General features: G+C 44.2%; 1 pseudogene; it reads right to left on the bottom strand.

Annotated features, from left to right (window-relative positions):
- Nucleotides 1–7,506: 7,506 nt before the first annotated feature.
- Nucleotides 7,507–8,665, bottom strand: LOC127315813 (cytochrome P450 CYP94D108-like; annotated as a pseudogene).
- Between the last annotated feature and the right edge of the window lie 5,331 nt (nt 8,666–13,996).

Genomic DNA, 13,996 nt, shown 5'->3' with positions numbered 1-13,996 from the left:
GGAAAAAGGAAATTCATTTTCGCTTTGTTTTGAAATTTGGGGTGTTACAAAATCTCTCAATAGAATGACTCATCATTCCAAGGTTTTTCAAGTCATTTCAATTCACAAGTTCCCAACTAGAGTAGTCACTTTTAATATTGAGCACTAGCCACTAGTTATGAGGGGTGCTAAGTATCTTGGAGCTTGCTAGGCTAAGTGTGATTCTCTTGTACTACTCTATAATTCAACCAAGTGAATCATAATCCAAAAAGTAACTTTGATAAATAAAATCAAGTAAAGCTTGTAAAGTAAAAAACTTGGGATAGGTTCATAAAGTAAAATGTAATGGTGCCTTGCTCTTGTAGAGCTTTGCACTTGGCAAGAATATAAACTTGCAACCAAAATAGTTTGCATTAGCCTAGCTTGCATTGGTAATAGCTTGCCTTGGTTGGTGATGTGATCAAAGTTTTCTTGCTCTTCCTCTTGGTAGAAGACCTCTTCCTCTTGATAGTCTCCGGTACTAGCGTCTATAAACGAATACGAGGATACAATCACCAAACAACTCTTAAGTAGTCTTAATTAGCCTTAATGGATCACACAATGGATCTAGCATCATTACTTAACATTTATTCAACAATTATTCTAGGGTTTCCTTATTTAATAATAGGAAAATAATTTCCTCTCATTGAAAGTTGAAATTAGGGTTTCTCTTTGGTTTGGAGAAATAATTTCCTCTCATTGAATCTTCTTAAGATTTAATCTTCTCAATTAACCAGGGATGATCCCATGTTGACCAAGGTCAACACTTCACACTTAGTATTTGAGAAAAGTGATTTAAATGAGATTCATCATCTCATGTGATTTAAATAACTAGTGCAATTTAAATACTATGTTGATTTAAATTCTACAAGTGAGCAAGTATGAGCCTAAGCAATTAAAGGTCAACACATTACTTCATAACACTTGTGAGAATGATTTAAATGAGGTGCTACACCTCATAGATTTAAATTCTAAAATTTGGATATAGTTTAAATGGGCTAGTATTGACTACATAGCCACTATTTTGATCTAGTCCATGATCATGTACAGAACCCATATCATATTTTTACATAGTAAATTAGAGTTTGTTAAATGTGAATTATTGCAATTGGATTCACTTCAAAATTCAAATTGGTTGATTTTTAAGATTTATTTGAAAGCTGAAAAGTCTCTGTTTTGTTATTTTTGCTATTCAAAATCTACACAACATATGGGGTTGAAACCAGTGGCAAAATGTAGATAAACTCATAAGCTTTCTGGAACAATTTGGTTTGCTAGATTTGGAATTGTAGATTTGACACTATTCAAAAAATGGCACAGATCAGTATTGAGAAATTGCTGAAACCAAATATTTGAATTAAAGCTAACTGGGCTTAGGCGGGAAATATTTGGGCCAAAATGGTTTGAACAGAGGAAGCAGGCCCAGTAATGGCGCGGGCCTGCTGACAGGGGGTCCCACTAGTCAGTGTCTTATTTCACCGAAACGGTATCAACTAACCTGAGCCGCGCGATCAGAAGCGGATCCGACGGTCGACCGTCGTCGTCATCGACGGGGGAGGAGGATGTGCTGCGACGGCGAGGTAGGGGGTCGGCGGCTTGACGGAGCTCCGGCGAGGGGCGGCGCTGGTGCTAGGCGGTGTTGTCGACGAAGGGGAGTCGCCTGGTACCAGTTGCAGCTCCAATGGTGGTCGAAATCGTCGTGTTGATCTGCGGCAGACTCCGGCGATCGACGGAGCGATTGGGACTGTCTGTGGCTTAATCGAAGGGGGGCTGGGGTTGAGGAGGTCAAGAAGAGGGAGTGGAGCAAGTTTGGTGTGGAAGGAGAAGGCTGAGGGGGCCTCTTTTTATAGTGCGAGGGGGTGGCCATGGCGGAGCGGCTGGTCGTCAAGGGCGCCGGCGATTCAGGACGCGAAGGGGCAAGGTATGGGGCGCACCGTGTAGGCAACGGCTAGGAGGTGCTAGAGCGCTTGAAGGGACGGCAGGGGAAGGACGGGAGCGTGCTGGTCGTCGTCGAGAGCTTGCAGTACATGCGCGGCAGATTGTTGATGATGGCGATGGCGACGGTGCACGAGCGAGCCAGCGAGCATGTCTACGGCGTAGAGGAGAGGTTGGCGAAGCGCTAGGCAGAGGTAGGCATGCAGGGGGAGGACGAGGGCGACGAGTCGCGTGGCGCTCTGGCGCGCCCAGTGACATGCCAGGGCGCGCTCACCGCGTGCCTGGCAAGGTTCTGGCGAGTCTGGGCGAGCTTGGGCTGGCCAATGCCGTGCTCTCCTTTGCTCAGGGCTGGTACTGGCAGTGTCCTTGTGATCCAGAGAAGCTCTGAGACATGGTGAAGGAGAGAGGGGAGAGCCAGAGAGATGAGTGGCATGGGTGGCCGGCATGGGTACGGCATGGTGCCTTTCTGCCCATCTCTCCACTTTAATCGACCAAGGTGGTACAAGTAGAGATGCAGGAGAGGTAGGGGAGAGATGATCATCACTGATAAAGCAGGGTTTTGGCCAAAATCCGCTGGATAATAGCATGTAACACAATACAAAGATGCTGCCTGCCATGTGTTTGATGAAATGGCCGCATGAACCTTTTTGTGGAATTTTGGAAATCTTTTTGGTGAATCTCAAACATATAATTAAAGGGTTGGAATGGTGGTGGTTGGGTTCAATTTGGTGAAGATTTGCAAAGTTTCAAATTTGGCATGATCTTCTCATAATTCCAAAGTCTCCACTTGTCAAATCTCTACTGGTCAACCTGGTCAACATCAGTACTAATGGTCAACATGAAAGTTGTTCACCATCACTTGGTCTTGGATGACATGGCTATGGTTGACCAAGGTTGGTTGAGGAATCAGAAGATAAATGGGTGCAAAGAGGTGAAGAAAATAAAAAGGGGGCATATGACCATTATCATATGTAAGTTGAAATTGAGATTTGCTTTGATTTGATTTTGGTTTCTTTGATGCAATTGTGTTTGTTTATCATATATAAGAGTTTTACAAACAATAGATCAAGCAAAGGTGGCCTTTGATGAAGATTTGCAAATTTGGCTAAGTGTGTATGTGAGTGAAAATGGGATTTTCTCACCATTTGATTTCTCTCCATTTGGTTTGACTTTTCTTGACTCTAATGTGGTTCTTATTAGTTTAGAAACATTTTAAGACCATTGAAACCAATTCAAATAGTCTTGCTCAAAGATTTGTAAAAATGGCCATAACACATAAGAGGTGATGTGTCACTTTTCATTATTCTTGTAATTTGTTGACCTTTCTTTACTTGGACATGGGTTGGGGTCAATTTAGTGTTATATTAGGTTGAGGGATGGTTTCCCATCATTTGGTCAAGGTTTAAAGTCATAGGTCAAAGTTTGGTGAAATGGCTATGTGCCACATATGCCTCTATGCATATGTTGCATTTGAGTTTTAATTTGACTTGGCTTGACCCAATTGGTGGTGTTGAGTGTTGATATGGTATATAGGAGTGATCCCACCATTCACAACATGTATTAGGGTCAAGATTCTTAAATTCACAAATTTGCTATTTTACTCTCATATGCCTCTATGGCATTTTTAGTTTCTTTTTAATTTCTTTGGAAACCACTTGGAATTGGTTTGATAGGTACTAGGTAAGGTGTATGAAGGTTTTCCAAACCTCTAAACAAAGTAGAAAAGCTTAGGGTAAAGATTTATAAAAATAGCCATAGGCACATATACCTTTTTCTTATTTAATTTCCTTTTATTTCATTTTAACTAGTATGGTGAAAAGAGGGGTGAGGTTTAGGGTTTAAGATCACTTTAAATACTAATAACAAGCAATCATGGCAATAGCACAAGAATTAAGCAAGATCACTAAGCATCAAACTTAATTTAATAAAAGTTTTTGTTGGTTCCAAAATTTGGAACTAGGGAAATTCATTTGTTTTGTTTTGAATTTTTGGGATGTTACATCTCCGAATGATACGATCGAGTTACTCACTCGAGTGCCCTCTTGATAGTACGGCAACTAAACTATAAACCGTTCTCCAACTACACTATGAGACCGGTGAGAAAGAAACCCTATCAAGAGCAAACCTTATACTTGCGCATTCCACTCGAGCTTGATGACGACGATCTTGACCTCAACAAGATGGAACGCCTTTCTTGCTTGTTCTTGCTTGACGAAGTCTTGTGGATTGCTCCCCCATAATCCACCATGGGAGAGCTTCTTCTTCGGCGCATCTTCACATAACCATGACCACCATGTGGATTGCTCCCCCATAATCCACCATGGGAGAGCTTCTTCGGCGCATCTTCACATATCCATGATCACCATATGGATGGCAAGACTCAAGCAAAGGATCTCTTCGAGATGGCTCATATTGAACTTGCACTTCATTTCTCCATGGCAAGCTTCAAGCTTATGAACTCTTCGAGTTGGCTCATCTTGAACTTGCACTTCATTCTTCATTCTTCATCATGTTGATGTCTTGAAGTAACTTGAGGGCTCACTTCATCTTCATCTTCAAGACATACTTGACACTTGATATCCTTCATCAATTTCTTCTTATTGCAACCTAATACAAACATGTTGATGTCTTGAAGTAACTTGAGGGCTTACTTCATCTTCAAGACATACTTGACACTTGATATCCTTCATCAAATTCTTCTTATTGCAACCTTGAAGCCAACAAATGGTTCAAGAATTGTCTATGGACAACTCCTACGAATATAACTCAATGCAAACATTAGTCCATAGGGATTGTCATTAATTACCAAAACCACACATGGGGGCTCCATGCACTTTCAAAACCATCCAAGCTCACAACTTTGAAATACCAAATAATTACATCAATGCTCCATCTACTTGACTCAAAAGCCCATGTCACCCTGGAGTCTTTCTTCTTGCATAGGCTATGAGCAGCTTTACACATCAACTATGCCAGCAAAAAATCATCCAAAATACATCAAAGTGCACATCTAACTTCTTAGATGTTTAGGCAGAAGCTCCAAATGCAGTCGTAACTTCTCCTCCGAACCCATAAGAGGCGTATTTATGTTGTTGATCCTAAAACATATTTATAATTGATTAATTCATACTAAAAATTAGAAGTGTACCCTACTAAATTAGAAGTACTGATGATTGGTCAATGAATTACCTCTACTTCACTTGACGTGCAGCTGCAATATTGGAAGCAAAGTGCACCCTAGTAAAGGTAGCTGTACGCAGGCTGCCTTCTGATTAAAAAAAGTACAATAATGTATTAGGAAATTCTGTGACTATATAACATTTCAAAGCATATGTAAAATGAAAAAACAGCACCATACTTACCAACATTATCTACTCTCATCATGGTAACTACAACGATGGTACGCTCAAAATTACTTCCCAGCCAACTGGTTTGATTCCCACTTACTAATTTGTCCCTTACAACCACCTTCACGAATTAAAGCTGCACAAAAATATTTTAGCTCAAACACATTGGTGATCGATGTGAAAGTTTACCAATACTTCTTATCTCAAACACATTGGTGAAAGATGTCGGTATGCTACATAATGGATTGATCAAGGGTGAACCACCTAACTCAGGGCATTGCATTGAGATGGATTCAGCACATGGAATGGCTCTCCTAGCAGTGTAATTTTCCTTTTCACGATTCAGCAATGCTTGCCTCTGCTCTGGTGGTAAACTCTGCCGCCATGCTCTTCGGCGTGCATTCTTGTCTTGCCTTTTTTCAAGTGTTAAACTTTGCATACGACTCCTTCGGCGAGCATTGATCTGAGGTCGAATCACTTTGGTTTCTGGTGTTGGATGGCTCATGTATGGATAAGCCTGTTGAAATACAAAGCATACCGCTCAGGCACAATTTTTTTGCTTTGTCATGTTCATGCAACACCGTTACAAATATTCCAGCGTGGACAATGAAAGCTTAATTTTTCAAGAATTGTAATAATTCATTGTTTTGTATAGTTTCAAAGGGTCAAAATAAGGACCTTGCTTTCCTTCAGCAGAGCAATCTCTTGGAAGCCACGGCATTGTCGAAAAGACCTGTACTTAAAAGATAAGTTCGTTACCTACACCTCCCGGGAGAAAAATGAGCTATCATGAGTTTTCATGTTAATTAATCAAGAATTCATATGAAGCTTTCTGCAATATAGTTTGTCTATATTTGGGAATAAGGTCACATGATTTATTAATTCTCCATCACATATATATTAGGAGTCGTTTTTTAGTATAGAGGTAGTAATCAGTATACTAAAATTTCCCATCTTCTACTGAAACACGTTTTTTAGACCTCCTTCATGCCCATACTTGATATGTTTGAAGAATTATTTTGTAGTGGTTCAGCACTGCAACGAAACCTCAATGTTCTTCTAATCAGAAGTAAGAAATCTAAAATATCTAGAATATTGACCAAACATAATCATATCATCAATCAATGTTGTAGTGGTCGAGCTCCAAAATATTGGCAGCCGCACATTACTTCACTCATGACTACAAGGGCATAGTTCTATCATGATCTGGCTATCCAAGATCATGAGCAATGTTAATTCTCTCATGACTACCTTTTGTAATTTCTTCCCACCCTATCTCCGGAGATGAATCATACATTCAGAACGCATTTATTCAGCCCTCAATCAAGAAGGAAGGGCACGAACTCAGAGGCCGAGAGCCATACCTTGCCGAGATGTACAAGAAACCGTGAAGTATCTGGTGAGGCTGCGAAGCGCTCGACCTTGTCGTGGACACGATGCAGCCCCAAAGCGAGCACGCACAGAGCGGGCGCGGCCTCGACGCGGCGCGGCACCAGAGAGCGGACGCGCCGGCAGGATGCAGTCTAGGCTGTCCCGATGATGGGGAGCAACGGTGACGGCAGGGGCCAAGCCTCAATGATCTCACACCAACGGCAAGCGAGGGCGGCCTCCGCGGTCTGGGCGAGCAATTGCGCCAGCAGGGGCGCGGCCTCCACACGATTCTGATGGCTTCGAGAGAATACGACGACGGAGAAGTGCCGGTGCGTGAGGGGAGGAAATAAAATTTGAAGAGAAAGGGGGAGTGAGAGAAACCGGGCCTTGCAGCGCGGGGATAAGATTCAGTTTGAATTTTGAATGGCGGTCGGCAGCCATTGGACCTGTACCGGCGGGAGGAGGCAGATTGGAGGTGGGAGTCGGAGGCGGGAGTAAAATGCACCTATGGTCCTGGAACTCTACGGCAAGGTCGACAATAGTCCTGGAACACGGAAACTGCATCGTTACGGTCCTCAAACTCGTCTAGGACGTCCACATACGGTCCTAGATACGTATGCTGATGATGTGGCACCGCGGAGAGGCTCCTGGCTGGCCCAGGACGGACGCGCGACGGCACGCTCGGTCGATTTCCCTTTCTTAACCCTACATCGAGCCAATTATTGAATATTTTTATTTTCTGAACCAAAGCGAGATCATTACAGAAGTAGAGTACAAATTAGTTGTGATGACTGATAAGTGAAAAAATGGACTCGTCCAGGTCCAAGTATCCTAGCTAACTCTGCTCCCTGTTCTTCACCCGCATGGGCAAGCCACCTCCCATGCACAGCGTCAGTGACAACACGAGCTTGGGATGCCCCTCGCCGCCAACGTACAGCTGAACCTCTCCAGCACACACGCCGCGATGGGCTTCATCTGTATGTAGGCCATCTCCTTGCCGAGGCACATCCTCGGCCCGGCGTGGAAGATCAGGTACTTGAATGGGTTCTCCGGCCGGAACGCGCCCTCCTCGTCGAGCCACCGCTCCGGCGTGAACTCCTCGCAGTCCTCGCAAGAAATGCTCTCCAGCCGTGCCATCGCGTAGGCGCATGACGTCAGCAGCCATCCTTTCCCGACGAATGCGCCATCCGGAAGGAAATCGTCCTCCTTGCAGCCGTGCGTGTCGGCAGACGCCGGCGGGTACAACCTCATGGACTCGGTGATGGCTGCGTGGAGGTAGTGCATCTCACGCAGCTCGTCGAAGCTGAACGTCGGCGCGCCTTCGCTGATCTTGCTGCCTAACGCGCGCGATCCTGTCCTCCACGCCGGGCCGAGTAGACACCAGCCAGAAGAACTAGGTCAGCGTGGACGAGGTCGTGTCGCGGCCGGCGAGGATGAAGTTGGTGACCATGCCGCGGAGGCTCTCGTCGCTGTGCTCGCCGGCTGCGGCGAACAACGATAGGAAGTCGTCGGCCTCCCCTCCTCTCTCCCTGCACTCCCTGACGATCTTGTCCGCGTAACCGTGGATCGTGGCGAGCGCCGAGCACATCCGCCTCTCGGGTTCCATGCCGAGCACCTTCTTGATGTGCCACAGCCACGTGACGGGCGACATGAACCGGGCCATAATGGTGTTCTGCGTGTAGTTGAACACGGCCATGAACTCCGTGCTCTCCGGCGCGGCTATGCCCTTCTCGGCAAGGCAAGCCGGGTCCTCGCCGAACGCTACGCAGCATATGTTGTTGAACGCGAAGCGCTCCAGCACGTCCAGCCGTCCAGGGTTGTCTGCCCGTCGCGCGTCCGTCCTGGGCCAGCCAGGAGCCTCTCCGCGGCGCCACGTCAACAGCATACGTATCCAGGATCGTATGTGGACGTCCTAGACGAGTTTGAGGACCGTAACGATGCAGTTTCCGTGTTCCAGGACTGTTGTCGACCTTGCCGTAGAGTTCCAGGACCATAGGTGCATTTTACTCCGGAGGCGGCCAGGCGGAGACAGAGGTAGGGGATCGTGACTTTTTTTTACTATCGAGGAGGGATTCTGGAGTACTCTGGATCAGCCTCCTGTTTCCGTTTGCTACTTGACGCACGGTCACAGTATTTCCTCTAGTTCATGTTTTCTTGGGCCCATTTTCTCGGCCCATATACATCAGATTGAGAAGCAAGGGTGTGAACGGACAACCATGAACTGAGTCTTTTAGAAGTAGAAAAGATGATAAAAAGATAGTTATAAAGACAGGGTTCATGTCGACTGAGAAACAAGCGCGTTTATGTATAACCAAGATGAGATTTTGCCCCTCCACTGGAAGAGATATTCTCTGGGTCATCTCGAATGCTAAGATTAGGGAAGTATGGCCATGCGTGACTCGGTTAAGTGTTAACCGAGGCGGACGACTAAGAGTTAGTCGGGTGAATCTAAAGGTTGGTTGCTATGACTTTACATCACCTGGGAGATGTCACGTTTTGCTAGGAGCCGCTACCAGTTATCGACTTAAGACCAAGTGTTCATGGAAGCGAGTGAGACTCAGAGCCATGACAAAAAAAAACTCAGAGGAGTAACTCTAGTCGTGTCTAAGTAGTTGGATGTGATCCGAATGAAATGGAGTCGATTCGAGTTGTACTCGAACCGAACCGGGACTGAGTCCGTCACTTAGACTCATAGTGATAAAAATAAGGCGCAAGTGAGTGGGCTGCAAGTGTTGTGAAGCCCAGAGTCACTCCCTATATTTTTAAACATAAGGCCTCAGCCCGACTTTATAAATAAAACCTCATAACCAACAAGTCATACAAATAGGTTCGGGATCACACACACAAACACACAGTACATCGCCACACCAGAGGCCTTTGGAATACAAGCATGCAAATCAAAACGCCATAAGCTGGCATCACATGAGATCTATGATGCATCCATCTCCCTGATCTTGGCGTGAAGTCTTCTAACCGCGCTCCGTGCCTCGTCCACCAACGGCTGGTCCTTCGCTCTGACCATAACCCTCTAGCTCTACATATGAAGTGATATGTGGAAGAAGACATCAGTTGGGTTGCTCAAAATATTTCCTTCAATAGTTAGTTTATTACATATGAGCCAAAGTGCCCAACATTACGCCGCAAACGTAAACCAAACTACACTACGAAAGGATCCCGGAAGCCCGTGTGTAATGGCTAGGAACTCCCCATGCCCTCCTGGGTTCCAATCACACCGGAGAACATCCCATAACCTGGCCCACACCAACCTTGCCAAAGAGCAAGCAAAGAAGATGTGGTTGCAATCTTTCGGCTCCCCACATAAGGAGTATAAGCCATTCGAAGGCCCCCGCCTTTTGGCGATGTTATCACTCGAGGGAGGGCACCCCCTGATGAGTTGTGATACGTCTCCGACGTATCGATAATTTCTTATGTTCCATGCCACATTATTGATGATATCTACATGTTTTGTGCATAATTTATGTCATATTTATGTATTTTCTGGAACTAACCTATTAACAAGATGCCGAAGTGCCAGTTGCTGTTTTCTGCTGTTTTTGGTTTCAGAAATCCTAGTAAGGAAATATTCTCGGAATTGGACGAAATCAACGCCCAGGGTCCTATTTTGCCACGAAGCTTCCAGAAGACCGAAGAGTCAACGAAGTGGGGCCACGAGGTGGCCAGGAGGGTAGGCGGCGCGGCCCAAGCCCTGGCCGCGCCGGCCTGTCTCCTGGGCCCCTCGCGACACCCCCTGACCTACCCTTCCGCCTACAAATAGCCTTCGTCGCGAAACCCCCAGTACCGAGAGCCACGATACGGAAAACCTTCCAGAGACGCCGCCGCCGCCAATCCCATCTCGGGGGATTCAGGAGATCGCCTCCGGCACCCTGCCGGAGAGGGGAATCATCTCCCGGAGGACTCTACGCCGCCATGGTCGCCTCCGGAGTGATGTGTGAGTAGTTCACCCCTGGACTATGGGTCCATAGCAGTAGCTAGATGGTTGTCTTCTCCTCATTGTGCTTAATTGTCGGGTCTTGTGAGCTGCCGAACATGATCAAGATCATCTATCTGTAATTCTATATGTTGTGTTTGTTGGGATCCGATGAATAGAGAATACCATGTTATGTTGATTATCAATTTATATCTATGTGTTGTTTATGATCTTGCATGCTCTCCGTTATTAGTAGATGCTCTGGCCAAGTTGATGCTAGTAACTCCAAGAGGGGGTATTTATGCTCGATAGTGGGTTCATGTCTCCGTGAATCTGGGGGAGTGAGAGAAACCTCTAAGATTATGGATGTGATGTTGCCACTAGGGATAAAACATTGATGCTATGTCCGAGGATGTAGTTATTGATTACATTACGCGCAATACTTAATGCAATTGTCTGTTGTTAGCAACTTAATACTGGAGGGGGTTCGGATGATAACCTGAAGGTGTACTTTTTAGGCATAGATGCATGCTGGATAGCGGTCTATGTACTTTGTCGTAATGCTCAATTAAATCTCACTATACTCATCATAATATGTATGTGCATGGTCATGCCCTCTTTATTTGTCAATTGCCCAACTGTAATTTGTTCACCCAACATGCTGTTTATCTTATGGGAGAGACACCTCTAGTGAACTGTGGACCCCGGTCCAATTCTCTATACTGAAATACAATCTACTGCAATACTTGTTCTACTGTTTTCTGCAAACAATCATCTTCCACACTATACATCTAATCCTTTGTTACAGCAAGCCAGTGAGATTGACAACCTCGCTGTTTTGTTGGGGCAAAGTACTTGGTTTGTGTTGTGCAGGTTCCACGTTGGCGCCGGAATCCTTGGTGTTGCGCCGCACTACATCTCGCCGCCATCAACCTTCAACGTGCTTCTTGACTCCTACTGGTTCGATAAACCTTGGTTTCTTACTGAGGGAAACTTGCCGCTGTGCGCATCACACCTTCCTCTTGGGGTTCCCAACGGACGCGTGTCGAACGGAAAGACAATACGTCAACCACGCGCATCAAGCAAAATTTCTGGCGCCGTTGCCGGGGAGATCAAGACACGCTGCAAGGGGAATCTCCACATCCCAAACTCTTTACTTTGTTTTTGTCTTGCTTAGTTTTATTTACTACTTTGTTTGCTGCACTAAATCAAAATACAAAAAAATTAGTTGCTAGTTTTACTTTATTTGCTATCTTATTTGCTATATCAAAAACACACAAAAAATTAGTTACTTGTATTTGCTTTACTTATTTCAACATGTTTCCTTTTAATTTTACCGTAAAAGACATGCCGGTAGGACGCGGGTCTATAATTGGGAGAAATAATATAGAAGAATTTCTCAATCATGTTAGTACCGTTGAAGACTTTGAAGATAGACACTTGGTAGACCTTGCTCCTACTTATGAAATTGCTGCTGCTGCTTTAGTTCGCATGTTGGAAACTAAATTTGTTAATCTCAATCCTATAATCCAACATATGTTTCTTACACTCGGTGATATGGAAGAAGGGGAAAAGAAAGATTTTGTTTTAGAAACCCTTCTTAGAGAGTTTGGTGGTATAGCAAGAGAGGCTAGAAAGGTCTTTATTAAATATAAGATGCTTGGTTCTTATACCAATTTTGTTAGTCTCCTTGAAAAGATGGACATGGAGAGAATAAGGTACACTAATAATATTAATGACGGTGGGGAGATCAAAGCACCAATACCATGTAAGCTCCTAGCGATGAATGACGCACTAGAAAATAACTATGCTTGGCTTGTTCCTGAAAATTTGTTTGATGAAAGTAGCAAGCCCAAGACTAATGAAAAGGGAGACGCTAAAACTTATGTATCCAATATACTATGCATGGTTGAGAAAACTCCACACCCCGCTGTAGATGCACCATCCTTCGATAACATTTGATGCACACTTTCTGCGCCTAGCTGAAAGGCGTTAAAGAAAAGCGCTTATGGGAGACAACCCATGTTTTTACTACAGTACTTTGTTTTTATTTTGTGTCTTGGAAGTTGTTTACTACTGTAGCAACCTCTCCTTATCTTAGTTTAGTGTTTTGTTGTGCCAAGTAAAGTCGTTGATAGTAAGGTTCATACTAGATTTGGATTACTGCGCAGAAACAGATTTCTTTGCTGTCACGAATCTGGGCAAACTTCTCTGTAGGTAACTCAGAAAATTATGCCAATTTACGTGAGTGATCCTCAGATATGTACGCAACTTTCATTCAATTTGAGCATTTTCATTTGAGCAAGTCTGGTGCCCCAATAAAATTCGTCATTACGAACTGTTCTGTTTTGACAGATTCTGCCTTTTATTTCGCATTGCCTGTTTTGTTATGTTCGATGGATATTTCGATTCCATTGACTTTCAGTAGCTTTGTGCAATGTGCAGAAGTGTTAAGAATGATTATGTCACCTCTGAACATGTATATTTTGATTGTGCACTAACCCTCTAATGAGTTGTTTTGACTTTGGTGTGGAGGAAGTTTTCAAGGATCAAGAGAGGGAGATGATATAACATGATCAAGGAGAGTGAAAGCTCTAAGCTTGGGGATGCCCCGGTGGTTCACCGCTGCATATATCAAGAAGACTCAAGCGTCTAAGCTTGGGGATGCCCAAGGCATCCCCTTCTTCATCGACAACATTATCAGGTTCCTCCCCTGAAACTATATTTTTATTCCATCACATCTTATGTGCTTTGCTTGGAGCGTCGGTTTGTTTTTGTTTTTTGTTTTGTTTGAATAAAATGGATCCTAGCATTCTTTGTGTGGGAGAGAGACACGCTCCGCTGTTGCATATGGACAAGTATGTCCTTAGGCTTTACTCATAATATTCATGGCGAAGTTTCTTCTTCGTTAAATTGTTGTATGGCTGGAAACGGGAAATGTTGCATGTGGTAGTGTATAATAAAATACTTGTAGAACATTGAGCTTTGATAACTTGATTCTTTGCAAATGTTTTGAGGTATTTAGATGGTAAGGCTTGCTGGATAAATAAGTTAAAATTAGTAGTGGATTGTTATCTTTAAGCTTGTGCCGTACTACAAACTCTATTTAAATAGTTGAAGGCGTAGTTGGACTTGATAGCTTTCCATGTCTGAGAGTTCATCGTAATAACTAAGTTGTGTTGAAGGTCGAGGGAGCTAGCGGGGTACTTGTACCACCGTGAACGGTCCTCCTTGGAGTAAATTTTAATCATGCTCTTAATGATGAACCTGCTAGTTGTTTGCAATAAGCTTGTGAGTTCTTTTTGACTAATGTTAAGCTACGGTTTTTGGCACTTCCACCATCCAAATTTGCTAGCCTCTTCAGTACTGTGCATTGCCTTTTGCTCACATTGAGAAT

This window comes from Lolium perenne, chromosome 7, assembly GCF_019359855.2.
Source record: "Lolium perenne isolate Kyuss_39 chromosome 7, Kyuss_2.0, whole genome shotgun sequence".
Taxonomy (NCBI): Eukaryota; Viridiplantae; Streptophyta; class Magnoliopsida; order Poales; family Poaceae; genus Lolium; species Lolium perenne.
The sequence above is the reverse complement of the archived record's forward strand: the minus strand, read 5'-3'. Positions and strand labels throughout refer to the sequence as shown.